Raw genomic sequence first — 20,613 nt, forward strand, 5'->3', positions numbered from 1 at the left:
CCATTACTGGGGCCTGCTAGAATGTATACATTAAAACCCAATGATGACAACTGGGAAAGCCCACTGAGTTCGGCCCCAACCTGTGAGATTACACTCTTGTTCTGTAAATAAATGGACAGGACCAAGGAGATGTTTTTTGTTGTTTTTTGATGAATTTCAAAGGCCAAACAGAAGGAAATGCTTAGTCATGAGACATAGAAGAAATCATGCACATTCACACAGGCCGGGCTCACCTCCCCACTTGCGGAAAGAGCTCAAGTGAGTTCACCTCGTGGCCTTTCAAGGGCTGGAAGCTACTGATGCTATTCGGTTCTCTGCCTTTGCCTCAGCTAAGCCAGCTTGTCTCTGCATCTGTGGCAAAGAAAGAAAGTTGTCTTCCACATTCTAAGAACACACGTGTACTTGTGACCCATAGGGGAACACGGCCTCAGCACGCACTTTCCTGAGACTTTTGAAGCAGGACAAAACTGTGGGGGGTTTTTTGCTGTTGTTGTTCTTTTAATAAATTTATTTATTTACTTATTTTGGCTGAGTTGGGTCTTTGTTGCTACATGCAGGCTTTCTCTAGTTGCAGCGAGCGGGGGCTACTCTTCGTTGCGGTGCGCAGGCTTCTTATTGCGGTTCCTTCTCTTGTTGCAGAGCACGGGCTCTAGGCGTGCGGGCTTCAATAGTTGTGGCACGTGGGCTCAGTAGTTATGTCTCGCGGGCTGTAGAGCGCAGGCTCAGTAGTTGTCGCGCACAGGCTTAGTTACTCCGTGGCATGTGGGATCTTCCCGGACCAGGGCTCGAACCCGTGTTCCCTGCATTGGCAGGTGGGTTCTTAACCACTGCGCCACCAGGGAGGCCCCAAAACAGTGGTTTAACTGAGACTTCTCATGTGATTTTAGATCGTAACTCTTAACGATGGCTTTCACTTCTGGAAACATTGGTGCTTTTATAAGAATTCTGTTAGCAGTTGCATCACAGAGAGATGCTAGCAGGCCAACCATGGGATCAAGCTTCGTTTGCTGGCACATCTCAACTTATCCCCTCCCCGGTTTCCTCCTCTACTCCTGGAACCTCAGGTGTCCAGGAGCCAAAGAGGACTCTCGTGGGTTGGTTGAGAGTCAAGCTTTCCCTAGGGACTGGCACAACGAGGAGCTGCAGTGTCTATAAGGATACATTCAGGTGCTCGGGCGGGGACGGGGATAACCACTGTCTGCGTCCTAAGCAGGTGCCGGCCCCGCCGCCTGGATCGCTCAGGGGGGCCGACACAGAGCCAGCTCAGGGTGGCTGGATGCAGGTGGAGAAGGGGAGGTGTGGGCGATGATGGGGTGTTGTGGGGCATAGCGTGGGTAGCAGCTGATACACAGGTGCTGAGAAGGATGAGTCCCAGGGAAGCTGGCCTGGCTGCAGAAGGGACAGAGGGTGTAGTGAGAACCGGTGGGCTCCAAGGCTGGGCTTAGGGATGCTCAGAGAAACCCGAGACGGTGCTAGTAGCAGACAGCCTGAAGACCACCGCCCAGAAGGAAACATGTTGCTATTACACAGAATAAGACTCTGGAAGGGCAAGGCCGACAACGCATGTCAATGGCACGGCTGCACCCTGACCGCAGATAAAGGTAGCAAATCACTCCTAACAGCAGCAGTTCAAGAAACTGAGGTGGGGCTGGCGGCCAAATAGGAGGCTGTCTCACCCTCCCCGTGGCCCCTACATTGCCATCAAGGGAGGTGGGTGGGAAGCGGTCTTCCTGACTAAGCCCCCTCCCCGCAAATGCGGGAGGATCCCGTTCCAGGCCTCGGTGGCTGGACTTCAGCCCTCTCCCTCAAGCAGTGCCGCCAGGGGCCTCAGCAGGCTCAGACACACTGCAGCTGGCTCCAGCCTGAGTCAGAAACTCCAGCTCTGACCCTGAGGATGGCTGGGGCGTTACGTGGGAGCTCAAGGCAAGGTCTGGACCCAGTTTCTTACACTGAAGCTTTCTCAGGTTTCACCATCTAAAGCTTAGCACGGAGATCAAACTCAGTGATTTAAAAAAAAAAAGAAGAAGAAAGGAAGAAACTTCTGAAACGTCTTTCCGGCAAATAACAATTTTTATCTGCAGGTTTACAACTTCCAGGGATGTTCCGAATTCAGCCCACAAGGGTGCTGAGTGCAGCTCCAACCACAGACATCCTCAGAACTCAGGACCTGGACAAAGGAAAGGGGGTGTGGGGGACCCCCCGGAAGTGTCCTTGGGGCGGAGACAAAGTCCACAAGCCCTTTCTCCACCGGCAGCTCATGGCCGGTTTTCATCTGGAATATCTTTGGCCCACATCCAGATTAAATGCCAGTTAGAAAGCTCTGGCCACTTGCTCTTTCTGGGCAGACGGCAACAGAGGTGAGCTCTAATCATTTACAAAGGTCACGATCGGGAGCCAGCCCCGGAGCGGTCATTTAAAATGCGATTGATCCCTATTTGTAGTCAAGGAAAGAAAATGGGCACTTGGACTGTATTGTAATTATGGGGCTTCCAGGCAACCGTAAATAGATGTGCAATCTTGATACTGGCAAATACCTGGGAGAAGAAATTATGACTCTGGTAGAGCACGTTGCTAGGAAAGGTTGAAGATAAAATTGCGCGTAAAAAAAAATCAATCATCTTTTAGCTAATTTGCCCTGCTCACCACCCATCAGGGTTATCACAATTGTCAGATGTCTGCTGAATACATTAAGATGAGGGTCTACTTGTTAAAAATGATCACCTAGAAAGCAAAGGCCTCAAACGGCAGTGGGGACCCTGGAGAGCTGACACTGGGGTCTGGGTGGGTCCGGGGGCCTTGAGTACAAAGGAGGGGCCTCTTGCTGAGAGACAGGGAAGTAGGGGAACCAGCATCAGCTCTCATGTCTGAGATGCCCCCTGCCATGGGCACAGCAAACACCAGCCCCATGCCCACCCTGCTGATGACTGGGGAGAAAGACATCTGGAAGGAGGAAGGTCTGCTTGTCCTGTGAGTGGCAGTAGGAGAGTGAGTAGCTGGCACATTCTGTGCTGCTTGGTTACAGAGGACTGGGCCTGGCACTTTGACATCCATAACCTTAACCCTCACTACGACCCACCGGAGATAAGTATTATTAGCCCCCTTTACTGATGGGAAAATGCAAGCAGGGCGAGGTTCAGAAATGTGACCAAGGTCACATGGAGGCAAGTGGCTGAGCGGTGTCCAGAGTCAGCTGGAGGTAGAGACCAGGGTATCTGGGTGCCTCACCCCGCTCCGGCCAAGGTCGCACTAGCACCTCTGAAAGAGCTGAGGGGCAGGGACTGGCTGCACCCACTCTCCAAGTCTGCCTCTGCCTCTGTTCCACACCCCTGGAGAATCTCTCTCTCGCTTTGCCTCTCTAGGAACCTACAAGGCACCGAGCATAAAATGATACTGGTGGGAATTCCCTGGCAGTTCAGTGGTTAGCATGGCATGCTTTCACTGCCAAGGGCCCAGGTTCAACCCCTGGTTGGGGAGCGCGGCCAAAAAACCCCCCAAAAAACCCACATGATATTGGCTGGACGGCAAACATTCCCCACGGGGGCTGGAGGGCCTTCTGCCTTTCTTCTGAGCTGAGTCTACCTTATGAGGAGCAAGGCTGCTACGGTCTGGAGAGCTTGTTTCTGCTTGGGGATGGTCTCTAACATCTGCCCCCTCTCGTCAATCCCACCTTCTAAGGTCAGTATGCACAGTTCCTTGGCATCCCAGGAGCTCCGTGACGGCTGCCGGTGGGATGGGCAGTGCCTCGCTCAGAAGTGAGGTATATTAAACCAAGATACCCCCTTCTCCATGTGGAATCAACAGTTCTAGGACACAGGTGGTAGGCTGGGTGCTGAGGAAAGGGCACGCCTGTCAGCCAGGTGAAGGTATCAAACGGAGAGCCTTTCTGAAATTGACCAGCCACTGCGGGGTAAACCTCCATAAGGGCTCAATATCATACCCAAGTAAGGCTACTTCTAAAAATCTATTCCAGGGAAAATTTCAGGGAGTAGATAGAGACTTATGCACATTGATCACAGTGTTGTACATAATGTGAAAAATTGCGAAGAGCTTAAATAGCCAACATTTGGGATTGATCAAGTGAATTATGGCATCTGCATATGGCATTAGAGTGTTTTATATAGAGTTTCTCGTGATACGGGGAAATTTTATGACATAAAGCTACACAACCACAACAACAAAAACCCAAGTATCAAATCATAGAAAACCTTATAATGAAAAATTCATAGATAACTATGAGGATTATGGGTGATGGGGTTCTGCTTTCACATACTTCAGTTCTTTTCAAAATTGTCTACATTTAGTTATCCTCCACGGGTGGCTGGCGTCCAGGCCTGGGCTAGGGTCCAGCCAGGCCACAGCGACCCCGGGAAGTCCAATTTGGGTTCATCGGAAGGTGCTTTTCTTCCTCTAATTTTTTTTTTTTTTTTTTTTTGCGGTACGCGGCCATCTCACTGCCGTGGCCTCTCCCGTTGTGGAGCACAGGCTCCGGATGCGCAGGCTCAGCGGCCATGGCTCACGGGCCCAGCCGCTCCGCGGCATGTGGGATCTTCCCGGACCGGGGCACGAACCCGTGTCCACTGCATCGGCAGGCGGACTCCCAACCACTGCGCCACCAGAGAAGCCCTCTTGCTCATTTTTAATGTGGTAAAATGCACATAGCATAAAATGTGTCATCTTAACCATTTCTAAGTGTACAGTTCAGTGGCATTAGGTACATTCACACTGTTGTGCAGCCATTACTGCTATCCATTTCTAGAACTATTTTATCATCCCAAACAGAAACTGTGTCCATTGAACAATAACTTTCTATTCCTCCCTCCTCCCAGCCCCTGGGAACCTCTATCCTACTTTCTGTCTCTATGGATTTGCCTGTTCTAGGCACCTCACACAATATTTGTCCCTTAGTTTCTGGCTTCTTTCACTTACCATGACATGTCTTCAGGGTTTATCTAAACTGGCACACCCACCCTGCCCTTACTTCCATTTAGTCCTCATTGAACTCAGGACGGGAGGGGTTGTTCCCATTCCACAGCTGAAAGAACTGAGGCTCACAAAGGTAGAGTGGGTTTGACTGAGTCCATCACTTGCTGCTGGCACCAGGACACCTGCCATCAGTGGTCCAGAGTCAGACAAGGAGCGGTGATCTGGCCTCTTTGCGGCGAATACCTATGCTGAACTTACGTGATTGCGTATCTCCCTCACCAAAACCAGAGAATAAAAGGGACATTCTCCCCAAATACTTTCTGGAGGTCACTAGGGTCTGGCACAAGAATCCCACCCTTTGTGGGCAGCGGGTCTCTAGCCGGACCCTTCCCAAAGCACAGCTCTGCACCTGGCTCTCCAACCTTCCTCCCCACCCGTGGGCGTAAGGTGAGCAGACACCCTCCCTCCCCATCTGCCGCCCTTCCCCTGCAGCATCTCCAGACTGAGGAAAGAGCCTGGCTGCAGTCCTGCTGGGAACCATCTCACATTCTCCCTCCACATCTGTCCTCAAGAGGGATGTGGTGAGGGCTGTGGCAGCAGGGTCTAGCTGTCCCAGGAACAGGTCTTCTCTCAGTGCTGGCCTTTTGCTCCTGCCCTGAGCTTTCGCACTCTGAAAGCTACATTCCAGTCATCGGCAGATTGTGAAAAGTCTACCTCTATTAACGGTACGTTTTCCAGTATGGAGGTTTTTCAAAAAACTAAAAATAGAACTACCAAATGATCCAGCAATTCCACTCCTGGGTATATATGTGAAAAAAACCAAAAATCCCTTATTTGAAAGATACATGCATCCCTATGTTCATAGCAGCATTATTTACAATAGTCAAGATATGGAAGCAGCCTAAGTGTCCATCAACAGATGAACGAATAAAGAAGATGTGATATACACACACACACACACACACACACACACACACACACACAATGGAATACTACTCAGCCATAAAAAGAATGAAATTTTGCCATTTGCAGCAATATGGATACACTTGGAGCGCATTATGCTAAGTGAAATAATTCAGACAGAGAAAGACAAATACTGTATGATACCACTTATATGCAGGATCTAAAAAATACAACAAACTAGTGAATATAACAAAAAGTAAACAAACTCACAGATATAGAGAACAAACTAATGGTTACCAGTGGGGAGAGGGAAGCGGGGAGGGGCAATATAGGGGTAGGGGAGTAAGAGGTACAAACTATTAGGTACAAAACAAGCTACAAGGATATATTGTACCACATGGGGAATATAGCCAATATTTTATAATAACTATAAATGGAGTACAACCTTTAAAAATTGTGAATCACTATATTGTACACCTGTAACTTATATCATATTGTACAACTATACTTCAATTTAAAAACAAAAGTTAGCTTTCCACAACCCAATCACAACAGCTCATTAATTGATGGAGTCCTCGCAAACAAGTCTAATACCTGCCAACAACACACACCTCATAGAATACATTAACTGATGCCAGGTTAATTATCAAGTTTCTTCTGTATTTAATACAACACATTGCATCATTACTGTGGCACAATCACCTTAGAAGATGGTAATTTTTGCCCTTCTGTGTATCATTTTGATCCTAGGACATCCAGACAGGCCTTTCCCTGCAATGCCCGTCTTTGCCAAATCTCTCCCACCGTCCCCAGCTTGGACCACCATGGGGCCTCTTCACTAGCTTCCCTGCCTTTGCTCTTGCCCTCTTTGAGTCCATTTTCCCCACGAATGCCAGAGTGACCTTTTAAATATGTAAATCAGATAATGTCATTCCCTGCTTCAGAAGTTCCAATGGTTGCACATGGCGACTAGCCTCACCTCAAGCCCCCTATGGCCTACTGATGGTGCCCTGAGTGGTGTCACCCAGCAGCCTCCTGGCCTTGTCCCCTCCAGGCACACGGCTTCCCCCTCTCCCTCGAACACCCACCCCAGGGCCTTTGCACTGGCACATCCTCCCCCAGTTCTCTGCCCAGCTGGGTCCTTCCCATCCCCTGCAGTCACAGCAGTTTTCACCTCCTCAGAGAGGCCTTCCCTAACTAGTCCAGCTGAAGTAGCCCTGTCACTCGCTATCACATCACCCTGATTTATTTCTTCATGCTTCTTAATCAGTATCTGAAATTATTTTATTTGCGTTACATGTTTACAGCATCTGAAATTATTGTGCTTTTTATTACATGTTTACTCTCTGAGGACAGAAGCTTAGTGTGTGTTGATAATGGTCACATCTCCAGGGACTATCATGGATTAGGCACTCAGTAATGCTTGTTGACTGACTGACAGAATAATTTTTTTTTTTAAGTTCTCCTTTTACTCCAACTCTCCCTCAGCCCCTGTCTTATGGTTCTCCTTGAAGGGACTGTCCTCGGCTATAGGCTCCACTTCACCAACCCCCCACTCACGCCCGCACCACTGCCGTTAGATTTCGTCCCTCTGCTCCTCTGCAGCTGGTCTCACCAAGATCACCTCACCCACTCCAGGGCCCCTCAGTCCTGCCCCAGCTCAACCTGCCTGCGTGCTCCGGCGTGCGCAAACCCAACCCACTGCTGACTACACTCTGTGTACACCCCCCCCACTCCTCTTACGTGATCCCCTACTCCCCCACTTGCCCGAGCAGGAAACTCAGGAGCCTGGGGCAGACACTTTCTGTGTCCTAGCCGCATCCCTGGGCACACCTGATTTCGGCACAGCAATTGTGAATGGTCCCAGGCAGACGGCCTGGGTCCCACATCGAAGGCACCCCTCAGCATCCACCAGATTTTTCAGTGGCCACAGGAGGCCACTCAACAGGAGATAGTGTGTCAACTTGACCGGGCCATGGAGTGCCCAGATATTTGGTCAAACATTATCCTGGGTGTGTCTGTGAGGGTGTTTCTGGATGAAGTTAACACTTGAACTGCTAGACTGAGTAAAGCAGGTGGCCCTCCACAGTGTGGGCAGCCCTCATCCAGTCTGTTGAAGGTCTGAATGGAACAAAAAGGCGGACCTTCCTGAGAGTGAGAGAGAATTCCTCCTGCCTGTTTGAGTTGGGAACATCAGGTTTTTCCTGCCTTTTCTTAAATTGAAACATCAGCTCTTCCTGGGTCTTGAGGCTGCTGGTCTTCAGTGGTCTTCTACCCCAGTGGCTGTCCTGGGCTGCAGCTGGCTGACTGCAGATCTTGGGGCTGTCAGCCTCCATAATCACATGAGCCAGTTCATCATAAAATACGTCTCTCTCTCTCTCTCCGTATTTACTTATTTTTGTTACATTTAACAAATATATAGAGACATTATATATATATATATGTACATATGAGAGAGTTACTGTGATGAATGTTTAATATATTTAGATGAAACATAATGAATATACAGCTCATTTGTTCTGTTTCTCTGGAAAACCCTCATACAGGCAACCGTCAACCACCAGGACATGGGCGCTAGTTGATAGGTGCCCCAGCTTCCTGTGCTTCTGAGGGACGATTCAGAGGAGTATTCTACATGGTTCCTCTGCCCACTGCAGTCACCAGCTCACTCACGCACCTTCACAGGAGTCTCCTCCTTCCCTGTGCCCTCCCTCTGCTTCCTGGGCCTGCTCCTGTACCTCTAGCTGAGTCTCAGGCTTGATTTCAGCAGGACTCAGCCGGGGGACCTCCTAGATGCCTCCCATCCCCACAGCAAACACATCCACTCAGTCTCCAGACTGGTAGGCTCTACCCCTAAGGCCCTCTGACACTGTCTGTATTAGTTTCCTGTGACCACCGTAACAAGTCACCACAAATCTTGGGCACGGGGTCTGGGGGTGGGGGGGAGGAGGTTAAAAAGAACAGAAATATATTCTCTCACGGTTCTGGAGTGGAAGTTAAAAATCAGTATCCCTGGGCTGAAGCCAAGGTGTCAGCAGGGGCACACTCCTTCCCAAGGCTCCAGGAAAGAATCTGGTCCGTGCCTCTTCTTGTGGCTGCTGGCATTCCTTAGCTTGCGGCCACATCCCTCCTGCCCTTGCTTCTACGGTCCCATTGCCTCCTTTTCTACCTGTGTCAAATCTCTCCCTGCCTCCTTCTTATAAGTAGACATGTAACTGGCATTTGCGGCCCACCTGGATAATCCAGGATAACCTCCCATCTCAAAATCCTTAATTTAATCAGGCCTGCAAAGTCTCTCTTTCTCTCTCTCCTATATAAGGTAATGTTCACAGGTTCCAGGGATTAGAATCTGATATCTTTGGGGGGGGCATTTTTCACCCTCCACAAGTCTCCCCATCATTCTTCCCATGAACTATTATGAACAGCCTCCTGTCCAGCCCCACCAAATCCATTCTCCAGGCTATAATCAGAGACACTTTTCTAAAGGCAAACCTGCTCAGGTAGCTCCACACTCACAGCCCTGGAAGGCTTTCTGTTGCCTGCAGGACAGGGTGCCCATTGCGGAGCCAAGGCCCCGCCCACCTCTGCACTGCCCCTTGCAGCTCCAGGCTCAGACACCTTGGGGACCAGGACTGCTGTCAGGAGGGAATGCGGATGCCAGGATTTTTAGAAAACCCAAAAATCCAGGTTTGGCTCGGTTTGGTTTTGAATGTGAAACTGCTCAGTGTTTAAATGTTGGCAGCTAATTTAAAAAGAAAATGTAACACATCGCAGGCCACCCAAAGCAGTCTTCAAGCTGTCCCCTTTCAACCTCTGCCCAGCAGCTGCAGGACGTGCTCCTTTCTGGCCTCAGGCATCTCCTAAACTCCCCGCTTTGCTGGAAGCACTCCCCTGACCACCCCAATACACTCCTTGTCTGACTATCCCCTGCTCTCCTTCTGGTGGACTAACTCCTGTCATAGCTCACAATCCTCCTCCAGGGGTGGTGCCCACCCATGAGACTCTGTCTCCCACCAGACTACGAGCACCTCAAAGATAAGAGCAAATCCTCCCCTTTCTTTTCTTTTCTTTTTTTTAAATACCATTTTAGTTTCTTATTAATTTATTTTTGGCTGCATTGGGTCTTCATTGCTGTGTGCGGGCTTTCTCTAGTTGCAGCGAGCAGGGGCTACTCTTCCGCTGCGGCACACAGGCTTCTCATTGCGGTGGCTTCTTCTGTTGTGGAGCACGGGCTCTAGGCGCGCGGGCTTCAGTAGTTGTGGCACGTGGCTCAGTAGTTGTGGCGCATGGGCTCAGTTGCTCCGCGGCATGTGGGATCTTCCCGGACCGGGGCTCAAACCCGTGTCCCCTGCATTGGCAGGTGGATTCTTAACCACTGCGCTACCAGGGAAGCCCAGTCTTTTTAAAAAAATATTTATTTACTTATTTATTATTTATTTTTGGGTGCATAGGGTCTTCGTTGCTGTGCACAGGCTTTCTCTAGTTGCGTTGAGCGGGGCCTACTCTTCATTGTGGTGCGTGGGCTTCTCACTGCGGTGGCTTCTCTTGTTGCGGAGCACGGGCTCTAGGCACGTGGGCTTCCGTAGTTGTGGCACCCGGGCTCAGTAGCTGTGGCTCGCGGGCTCTAGAGCGCAAGCTCGGTAGTTGTGGCGCACGGGCTTTGTTGCTCCGCGGCATGTGGGATCTTCCCAGACCAGGGCTCGAACCCGTGTCCCCTGCATTGGCAGGCGGATTCTTAACCACTGCGCCACCAGGGAAGCCCAATCCTCCCCTTTTTGTTAGAGAACCTCACAAATAGGGAGTGCTCAGCAGATAGTTGTAGAATTATGAATATGTCCTCACGTTTAAGAAAGCATCAAACATTTTATTTTCAGAGCAGAGCCACAGATTCACCAAATTTGGAAATATAAATATGGGTTAAAGTTGTTTCAAAATGAGTCTTTCAGTTCAGAATTCAAGATTGTTTGGTCTATCGCAGCAAAGGGCAGACAGGAAAAAACAGATGCTGCCTGCATTTCATGGGCAGATTCACTAGTCACTGATTTGTACAAGTTTGCTGCAAGCACTTAGCAGTCTTCTGTAGCTGGGACACCTGCATCCATCTGCACACATGCGCATGCCCCTATATCCCAGCTCATCAATACTACTGTGGTAAGGTTAATCATTCTTATGAGTGTGAATGACACTCACTTATCTGCTTTGTGTACACCAACTTGACCTCACCTGCCATTGTATCATCCCAAACCCTCTACTAGGAAGGAGGTGGGTGTCACCACTTCAGATAAATCATGCTAGGAGTTTACACTCATATCATTACTGCAAAAGAACACCACAGAGTTTCGAATTCTTCCTTCACCCCAAAAAGTCCATTAAAAGAGTTAACTTTACAATAGCCAATACAGAGTAAGAAGGCTGAATTTTGGAAGTCGAAGTGTAAAATCAACTAGAGCGTTGTAAAGGTGGATACTGGGAGGGCAGGGGGTATGTATTTGGCCTAAACGAGCTGGATCAGTCACTCCGAAACAGTTCAGCACCTTTGCACTTTCCAAATTATCTACCATCAACACACATTACCTTTAGAATCAAGCAAAGGATGAAATTTTTAAATGTGTGGAGAAACTACTAATCAATTAGCAGAGGCTTCCCAAGAATCCATGGTGCTGCTGGACTTGGTACCACCGGGGCAACAGGAGGTGGGCAAGACTTTGCCCTCCTGGGACATGTCACAGACTTAGGAAGCTAGCACACCAACATGTGGCGCTCAGCCCGGAGGAGGAGGGAGGGCGGCAGGGTGGTTGGTGGGCAAGCAGCAGGGTGAGGCCCATGGCGTGAGGGGCGTCCAAGAGATCTCATGTCCCAGGAGAAACCTTATGGGGCTTTCAGATGCTATTTTAATACTACTTTCATTTCACTGTGTGTGTATGTGTGTGTGTGTGTGTGTTTCTACCTCTTCATTGTCTTGTAACTCATGTTACAAGCCAACGACTTGCTAAAGGAACGAAGTCTGGTGTTGTACAACTGGGTGCGGGAGGGGCTGGCAAAAGCTTCCTTTATAAGTTTAAATCTGATCCTGTTTCCCTCCGATCCTCTTCCCCCTGGGACCCTACTGCAAACCCTCCAGGCTCATTCCCTGAGCTGGAACCTGAATGAATTCTTGCAGCTCCTGAACCCACAGTGCACGTTCACAGCTCCTTGCTCTGCACGTACTGTCCCTTGTTTAGAAAATCCTTCCTCACCATTTCAGTCTAATAAATCCTATTCATCCCGTAAAACTCAGTGCCAGCGTTACCTCTCCCGTGACACCTCCCTCTCCTGGCTGCTGCTTTGATACTTAACAGTGCGTCCTCTACATCTCTGTAAACACGCATCACTGCTGCCATCTCTTGTGAGCTTCTTAAAGGCATGAGATGGTGTCTTTTTCATCTTTGTATCCCTGGCTATTTGCTCTAACCCCGGCAAAGGGCAGGTGCTCAAATCCCACTTGAGGAACTGATCTAAGTGTCTGGGAAGTGCTGTGTGAGGGCCCATGCTGCAATCTGGATCCTTGGTAAAATTCTCAAGGTCAAACTGGTGGAGGCCCTTGCAGAAGTAGCTTCTTTTGCCCATGAGATTCCTGGCAGGTCAGTATCCACCCTCACCACGCCCTCTACGCCCTATGTTTGGTGGATCCTGCACCCAGGGCTGGAGCTGTGCAGAGGGCACATGTGCCGAAGAGGCCAAGTGCACTTCTGCATCCTCCTGTGGAGTCCTACAGACCCACACGGGCTATTCCTGAGCCCAAACCCAGGTCTGGGGTGGCCACATACTGACCCCTCTGCCCCCTAGTCCCCGCCCGAGCTGGAGGCTGTAGCAGAGCCAACAGCAATGCTGTGCACCCAAGGTAGAATCCAGGGTAGAATGTTGGCCCTGGGGACCTGACTGGTGCCTCCCTCCCCTGCAGCCCTCTGTCGTCTGACTCACTCATCCTCCAGCCTTCCCGCCACTCACACCCCTGCAACGGGCCAGGCATTTCCACACCTTTGCATGCACTGTGCTCCCTGCCTGCAAGCCTTCCTCCGCCTGGCCAGCTCTGCTCAGTCCCCAGCAGCCCTCACAGACGTCCCTCCTCTGTGACCTCAGTCCCAACTCCCCTCCCCTGTGCAGGCTCCCCAGTGCCCACCACTCGGTGGTAATGATTTGCTTCTTCTCCGATTCTTTCTTCCACCCTCACGTGGTGTCCTGAGGACAGGGGTGACCTCTGTGTCCCAGGGTTTCCCTCAGGACTGGGGCAGTGTTTTGTATGCAGCAAGTGCTCAATGCGTGCTTGTGGGCCCAAAATCAGATATTGAGAATGGTGGGGAAAGCATCTAGAAAACAGTTACTCCAGTCTACGCCTTCCCCAGGAAGAGCAGGTATAAAATTCTTTCCTTTTTCTAAAGAAATATTTGCAAATCTTTTGCCAGAATCTCTGCAAGTGAGATGCTATGGATGAGGAGAAAGGTGAACCTCTTTAAGATTAATTAACAGGGACGTCCCTGGTGGTGCAGTGGTTAAGAATCCGCCTGCCAATGCAGGGGACAAGGGTTCGAGCCCTGGTCCACGAAGATCCCACATGCCGCACAGCAACTAAGCCCGTACACCACAACTACTGAGCCTGAGCTCTAGAGCCCGCGAGACACAACTACTGAGCCCACGTGCCAGAGCTACTGAAGCCCGCGCACCTAGAGCCTGTGCTCTGCAGCAAGAGAAGCCACCACGATGAGAAGCCCGTGCACCACAGCGAAGAGTAGCCCCGGCTCGCGGCAACTAGAGAAAGCCCACGTGTAGCAATGAAGACCCAACACAGCCAATAAAGATATTAACCACACAGACTGATAATGTGGCTAATGAACAGGCTTCTCAGCAGAGACAACCAGACTTGGTGGGGCTGAGCCCCATCCCTCCTTTTTTTCATGGGAAAGCTACACCTTTACTACCCTCCTTTCAACCAATGAGAGTTCACTGCCTTCTTCTATTCTCCTTTAGCCATAATGCTTCAGTTTAACCAAGCAGTTGGAGAGAAGGCCACTGAAACTAATTTCCGAAGTGTTGTGCAGGTTGGAAAAGGAGGCAACATGGTGCTGAAAGGCACTACTGCTTCTGTGATGGTGTCCAAGCCAAACTATTAAATTTTTTATTTTTTAAAGACACACAATACATCTAAAATCTCAATTCCAAGAAGTGGGGGTCTCTATTACAGAAGAACGTCTCCATCAAAATGACCTGCTGCGCCCTGTTTCTTCCTGAGCAGACGGGGGCCCGGGGGCGGCCGGGGAGAAAAAGCTGGTCAAACCCCCTCCTCAGAGGCCTGGGTTTCAGAGGCTTCCCTTCCTCTGACCAAGAGAGCCACAAACCACCAGTCCAGACTCCGACAGCTCAAAAGAAGCAACTGTGTTTCTCACTCAACACCCTCCTTTACCAGATGAAGGACACCGATTCATGGAGAGGAGGCATATATTTCAGGCCATTTTTCATACACCGACAAGAAGCGAATTAGGAAATCATGTAAGTACAATACACGAGTCATCCCTTCCTATTGATCACATGTAATTTACATCTTACAGAGAAGTGAATTCTTGCCTTCTCACTCCACAAGGAAAATCTCAATGATTTATTCATTTCAAATGAAAAATAGAAGGTAGATGAGAAGAATGACTTCACAGACGCATCGTTCTCGGGGCACTGGTGCAAGGCTCTCTCGCACACTGCCCGAAGGGCTCCGTGTGCAAGTCCCTCTAATTAACAAGGTGAATCAGGCAGCAGCTCTCTAATTAGTGAGCATGACAAGCCAGTGGAAACAGGCAGGCAGACTGGTACACATAGCTGGCCAACAAAGGCACGGCACATTTCAAGTGAAAAATGCAGATTTCTTCTAAATAACTATTAAAAGTAAGACGGTTGGGGGGAAAAGAACACCTAATTTTAATTCGCATGTTTCATGTGTAATGTTCATTCATTCTCAGGGATAACCAGCTCCTTTGGTAAGACAGGGTTTGTGTCAGCCCTTTGTGCAACCCTTCCAGGCAAAGCGTCACGAAAAACATGGGCATTTTTGCTTGCAATAAGAATCAACATCTTAGTTTGGGATATATGATCCATTTGTGTGTTTTAGTCTAGTAAGCAACACCTGCTATTTACCTTTATTTCTTGTTCTTCCAAAACTCAGAGATGTCTGATGGGAAACACTCTCCAGAGATTTGCTCAGTGCTGTTCAGCCCCTCGGGACGCATTGCAAGGAGCCCCCATAGGACGGAAACTGCTAGCACCTGCACTCTCTAAAGGGGGGCAGAGCCCCTGCAGGGCCACACCCGGTGGCCAGCTTGGCCTCAAGGGGAGTCTGGGCCGCCACTGGGCACAGGTTTGGCGCCCTGGCCGCTTGCCCGGGTTTTACCTGTCTTTGCTCATCTGCCACCTTTAATGCCTTCAAGATAGCACCTACCTTTGCAGGCAAGCTCCCCTCTGCAACAGCCAGGCTCTGTGGGTGCAGCCTGCAGTCACCCGCAGCACAGCAGTATGTCAGTGGGGACACCACCATGCAGGGTCACCTCCTCATTGATGCTCCTAAGGACACGACCACACCTTGCTGCCCGATGGGTTTGACTTCACTGAGGATGGTGAACAACCTCTGAGTCTTTTCTATTCCAGCCACTTGCAGTGTTGCCCGAAAGGTGTTTTCTTTCAGCATCAGGGACTAGTTATTAGGTAGCTGCTGAAACAGTCTTGTGAATGGAGAACGTACTGACTCAGATTCAGATACAACACACATCTACTGAATCTCCGTCCCGGACACTTTGCCGGGCACTTCCTCTGGAGCAGGAACTGATGTTACCACTGTTTATAGTTTATGGTCAGGAGGGGTAAAGAGTGTGCCCTGGGTCCCTCAGCTGGAAAATGCTGCTGGAAGCAGACAATGAACTCTGGGTTTATACCGCAACCTGCACTCTCCTCTCCTCTCCTCACTAAGACTCACGTGCCCCTGCTCTGACCTGCAGGCCAAAAAGTGTCACTTCATAAAACTCACTGCTGTTCCCACAACAGCAAACTCTAAGACCCATAAGCAGTTCAACAGTTGTTTCCAAAGAATATTTTCCCTGCCTTTCTGGAGAGAAATAAGAGGGACAGCTTAGAAATGCGGGGATCCTTGTAAGGGCGCCCCTCCCCCCAATTTTACTGTCCCTGGAACCTCGTAAAAGATTATTTCCGGGCAAATGTAAGTGAAAAAGATCTGAAAAGCAGTCACGGAGGAGGGGGGCAGTCAAAAGAAGCTAAAGGAAGCTGGGCCAACTGGGAGACTGCACAAGCCCCGTTTCACTGTGGCTTGGAGTTCCCCTCCCACACGTGCCAGGCAGCTCCCAGATTAAATTTTCTTGGGGTTTTCTCTGCAAACATCCACCCACATGCTCTCTCTTCCCTCTTCAACTCTTCACTCACGATCAGCTTCATCTATATAGTCTCCACCTTACGCACAAACTCAGCATTTTAGAGTCTCCAGCGCACACTGGCCCACAGGACAGCGGTGGCCGAGGCGACAGGGAGGGCAAGTGTGTCACTCCTGCCTCCTCCCCATCCTCCCACACGTTCCTTACCAGCTCTGCCTGCAGAAGCCTTTGTAGCCCCTCTCCTGCACCCACTCTTCCACTCATCACCCTCATCACCAAGTCCCCCCAGAATAACAGCCCCCCTCCTCCGAATCCTGTAGCGATGTGATGGGGCTCTCTTGAGCCATCCCCCTCTGTTTCATACGTACAGTCACCCGGGCAGCAGAACAAAACTGTGCTTTCAGCCAGTCAGACCTGGCCTCCAATTCTGCCTCTGCCAATTTCAGGCCACGATACCTTATTTCCATCATTAAGTTTCTGCTTCCTTAGCTGGAAAAAGTGGAAATAACCCTCCTACCTTGAAGAGTTGTTCAGAGGGTTAAATGAGATGAAGCTGAACTAGCTTCGTGTGGTATCTGGCATATAGCAGGTGCTAAGGACTAATCTAAGAAAAATTCTTTTCATTTTGGAAACTACCTGGTATAATTTAAAAAATGATGTATTTGAATTTCATTTATGTCTGCTACCAACCCCAGGCAGGTCAGTCATGAACGAACTACGTGACCTTGTGCAGGACACCAAACCCCTCTGAGCCTCAGTTTCCTCAACCGTAATATGAGGTTAACCATACCTGACTCACAGGCGTGGTTTAATGAAGCAAGAGATGCCAGAGCCCGCAGCACAGGAGTCATTCAGTAAATGTCAGTCAGAAGCAAGAACCTTGTGTGTGCCCAAACCTGACAAAGAATCTGAACGGAGGACCACTCTCAATAAATGAATATTTGTGGAAGGAATGAGAAGGGAAGAGGTGTAACAGATGCATGTACCTTTGGCAATTTTTATTCTTTATGCCTTTGGGTGAGCCACTCGCCCTTCTGGGGTCTCAGTATTTTCAATCCACAAAATGGGAGAAAATCTGTCAACCTCATTGGATTGCTTCCAGAATTAATACTTACAAAATGTAAGTCTAGGGAAAAAAGTACATCAAATTATGAAACAAGGACTATTTCAGAAACTTAGTTAATTATTTCAACTGGAGTGAATATTAGAGATAAAAGCATCTATTACATTCATTATAATCCCATGTTTTTACTTGATCAAACTTTGATGGTCACTTTTTTGCTCAGATACCAAGTATTTCTGCCTTTAACTTGTGGAGGCGAGCCATCTGAGGTAATTCAGGACAGCTGTTTTTACATTAAACATGGAAAAATTTAAATTTCATTAAAAAATTACAACATGTTTTATGTGCAAATAGTTTTAAATGTCTGAGCTTTCTTACTGGAAAGTTAGTATGTGATTAAAAATTCCAAAGTAAATTTTTGGGGATTTGCAAAGCATTGAAATAAACAGACTATGTTTACTTATGTTTGGAGCAGAATGGTAAATTCCCACTTTAAATAAATTATAATTTGTCTTTAGGAATATCTTTTGGCGCTAATGCCTTCTATATACATAGCTGAAATGCTTGTCTTATCTGAAGCTAACTTTTACTTACTCAGCCCTGCAGAACATCTATCCCTGCTGGTAGAAATTCTCCATGGCCAGAGATTCTCTACAGCGACACCAAGTTTGCCCAACCATAGTTCATATTCTTAGGTGATTGCTTTTCCAGCAACAGGTAAAGTAAGGGACCAGGGCTAAATGGTGAATCGTAACTAACAGCTTTAATTCAGAGTTCCCTGGTAGAAAGTCCAGTACAAGGTGTATTAGTTTCCTAGGGCTACCATTAAAAAGTTCCACAAACTGGGTGGCTTAAACAGAAATTAATCGTCTCCCAGTTCAGAGGCTAGAAATTCAAAATCAGGGTGTCAGCAGGATTGGTTCCCTGTGAGGGCTGTGAGCTTGTTACAGGCCTCTCTCCTAGAGTCTTGTGGCCTCAGGCATTCTTTGGCTTGTAGATGGTGTTCTCTCCTATCTTTACATCATCTTCCCTCTGTGCCTCCAAATTTCCCCTCTTTATAAAGACACCAGTCAAACCAGATTAGAGTCTACTCTAATGACCTCATCTTAACTAGATCTTCTGCAAAGAGCTATTTCCAAATAGGGTCACATTCACAGACACTGGTGGGGTTAGGACTTCAGCACCTTTGGGGGACACAATTGGGCCCATAACACAGGGAAAACTGTCGAGTCTGGTTTAGAAGTAAAGTCTCCAAGGCTGCAGCTGGGCAGAGGGAGGAAGTGTGCAGCTGGCCTGCTCTTGCACTACCTCCTGGAAGGCAGCTGGCAGAACTGCCACAGTGCAGGGTCTACCCATTGGCCCTGCAGGCTTGGAAGCTGGGTGTTGCCAACAAGTGGAGAGTGTATCCATCTCACAGGGGCTGTGTGCCATGAGGCTAGCTCTCAGGACTGCTGTAAAAACTCAGCATGCCCATTTATTGACAGAGAGGGACCATTCACAGGGAGGGTGATGCTTGGGTCTACATGATCTGCACATTCTCCTCCTCCAGGTGAACACGCAGCTGTGCAGAGAGTGTGGGTTTGTGTGTTTCAGGGCATCACAGCTTGGTCTCCATCTCCACACAGGGGTAGCCCTGCTCATAGGGTAAGGTGCTGCCAGGATTCCCTGGGGAGGGCCTAGAGTGGCCTCTCATAGTCTCTCCCTGCTGACCTTGAGTGGACCAGGCATGTTTCTAAGAGACACATTTTTCTGAGATATTCCCAGGAACCCTCCTATTGACAAACTGACTCTGAAGAACTCAGCTTTGATTCAATTCCTGTAGATTTCATCATTTAGCTCTGAAGTCATTCTCTCCTCCCTCATTTCCGGGTTCTTGGGGTACCTCACTATGGTCCCCAACTACATACCCACAGCCTTCCTGAGAACATGTTTGCCTTAATTAATTCTCTCTTTAAAAATAAATAAAACCCGACCTTCTGACTGTGGTATTTTACTCAGTGCCCCTCCTGGACAAGGTCTGCTCTTCCTCTTTCACAAATAGGGGCTGACCAGACAAGCTCATCAAGACCCACCCAGCAGTCTCTGAGCAGAGCTGGCAGTGGGTGTGAATGGCCAGGAGGAGTTGGTCTCTGGTGCGATGTGCAGCGAGCTTGGGGGGACTCAGATGTGGCTAAGAAACAAAGGAAGTGCTATAAGAATTCTCTTTTGGACCAGCACATTGGAGCTCCTGAAAAAAGGTCTTCAAATAAATCATTCCCCCTGTGTCACATAAAAGGTTCAAATAGATCACTGATGTCAATTATACCTCAACAAAGCTGGAAAAAATAGAGAAACTTGAGATATTTTAAAAAATAGATCACAGATTTTTCTAAGTGACAAGACAACTAGATGCACAATAAAAAACAAGTCTTATTCCAAGATCAGGAATATACATCTCTACTAAAATATAATTATTTGGGGGTAAGCTAGTATTAATGGCAAGGATCACTCAAAATGAGTAGTTGAGGGGCTTCCCTGGTGGCGCAGTGGTTGAGAGTCCGCCTGCCGATGCAGGGGACACAGGCTCGTGCCCCAGTCCGGGAAGATCCCACATGCCGTGGAGTGGCTGGGCCGCTGAGCCTGCGCGTCCGGAGCCTGTGCTCCGCAATGCGAGAGGCCACAACAGTGAGAGGCCCGCGTACCGCGCAAAAAAAAAAAAAAAAAAAGTCATTAAAATAGAATTATCACTAGTTTTTAAAATACGAATACCTTAAAGAAGATTCACCAGACACTGGGAGATTTAAAGATTTATTTTAAAATGTGTCTGTGATGTTTCTGTATAACAGCAGAACCTGTACAGCAGATAGAGATTCCCTTCATCCTGCCCCATAGAAATGGCAAATTCTATAACCAAGGCAAAAGATGCAGAACTAAGAAGCCATGGCAATTGGAACAAAGAATCTGTACGATCTCACCTATAAAGAGACCGACAAAGCGCTGTAAAATGACAAACAGAAAGGCATGGAGGTGAAGAACATGGGGCTTTTAAGTCATGTAGCCCTGTTTGAATCCCAGCTTCCCTCCACCCTCATTACTGCTTCCTAATTACTGTCAACTTCAGTTTTCTCATCTGGTGGGCAGTTCTGCCTGATTTGGATCCCCAACCAAGAAGCCATACCAGCTGTGGAGCTTGTTCTGCAGCCCTGCCCGGGCAAGGAAGCAGATTTGAAGTCCCATCTACTGTACAGTCTAGCCCCCAGTCTAGCCCAGATAAGTGGCCTGGCTGGAGCACAGAGGGGGCTGCATGACCCCATCCTACAGACCTACTTATAGTGGTACCTGAGCACA

The sequence above is a fragment of the Leucopleurus acutus genome (assembly GCF_964270905.1).
Source record: "Leucopleurus acutus genome assembly, chromosome: 20".
NCBI lineage: Eukaryota > Metazoa > Chordata > Mammalia > Artiodactyla > Delphinidae > Leucopleurus > Leucopleurus acutus.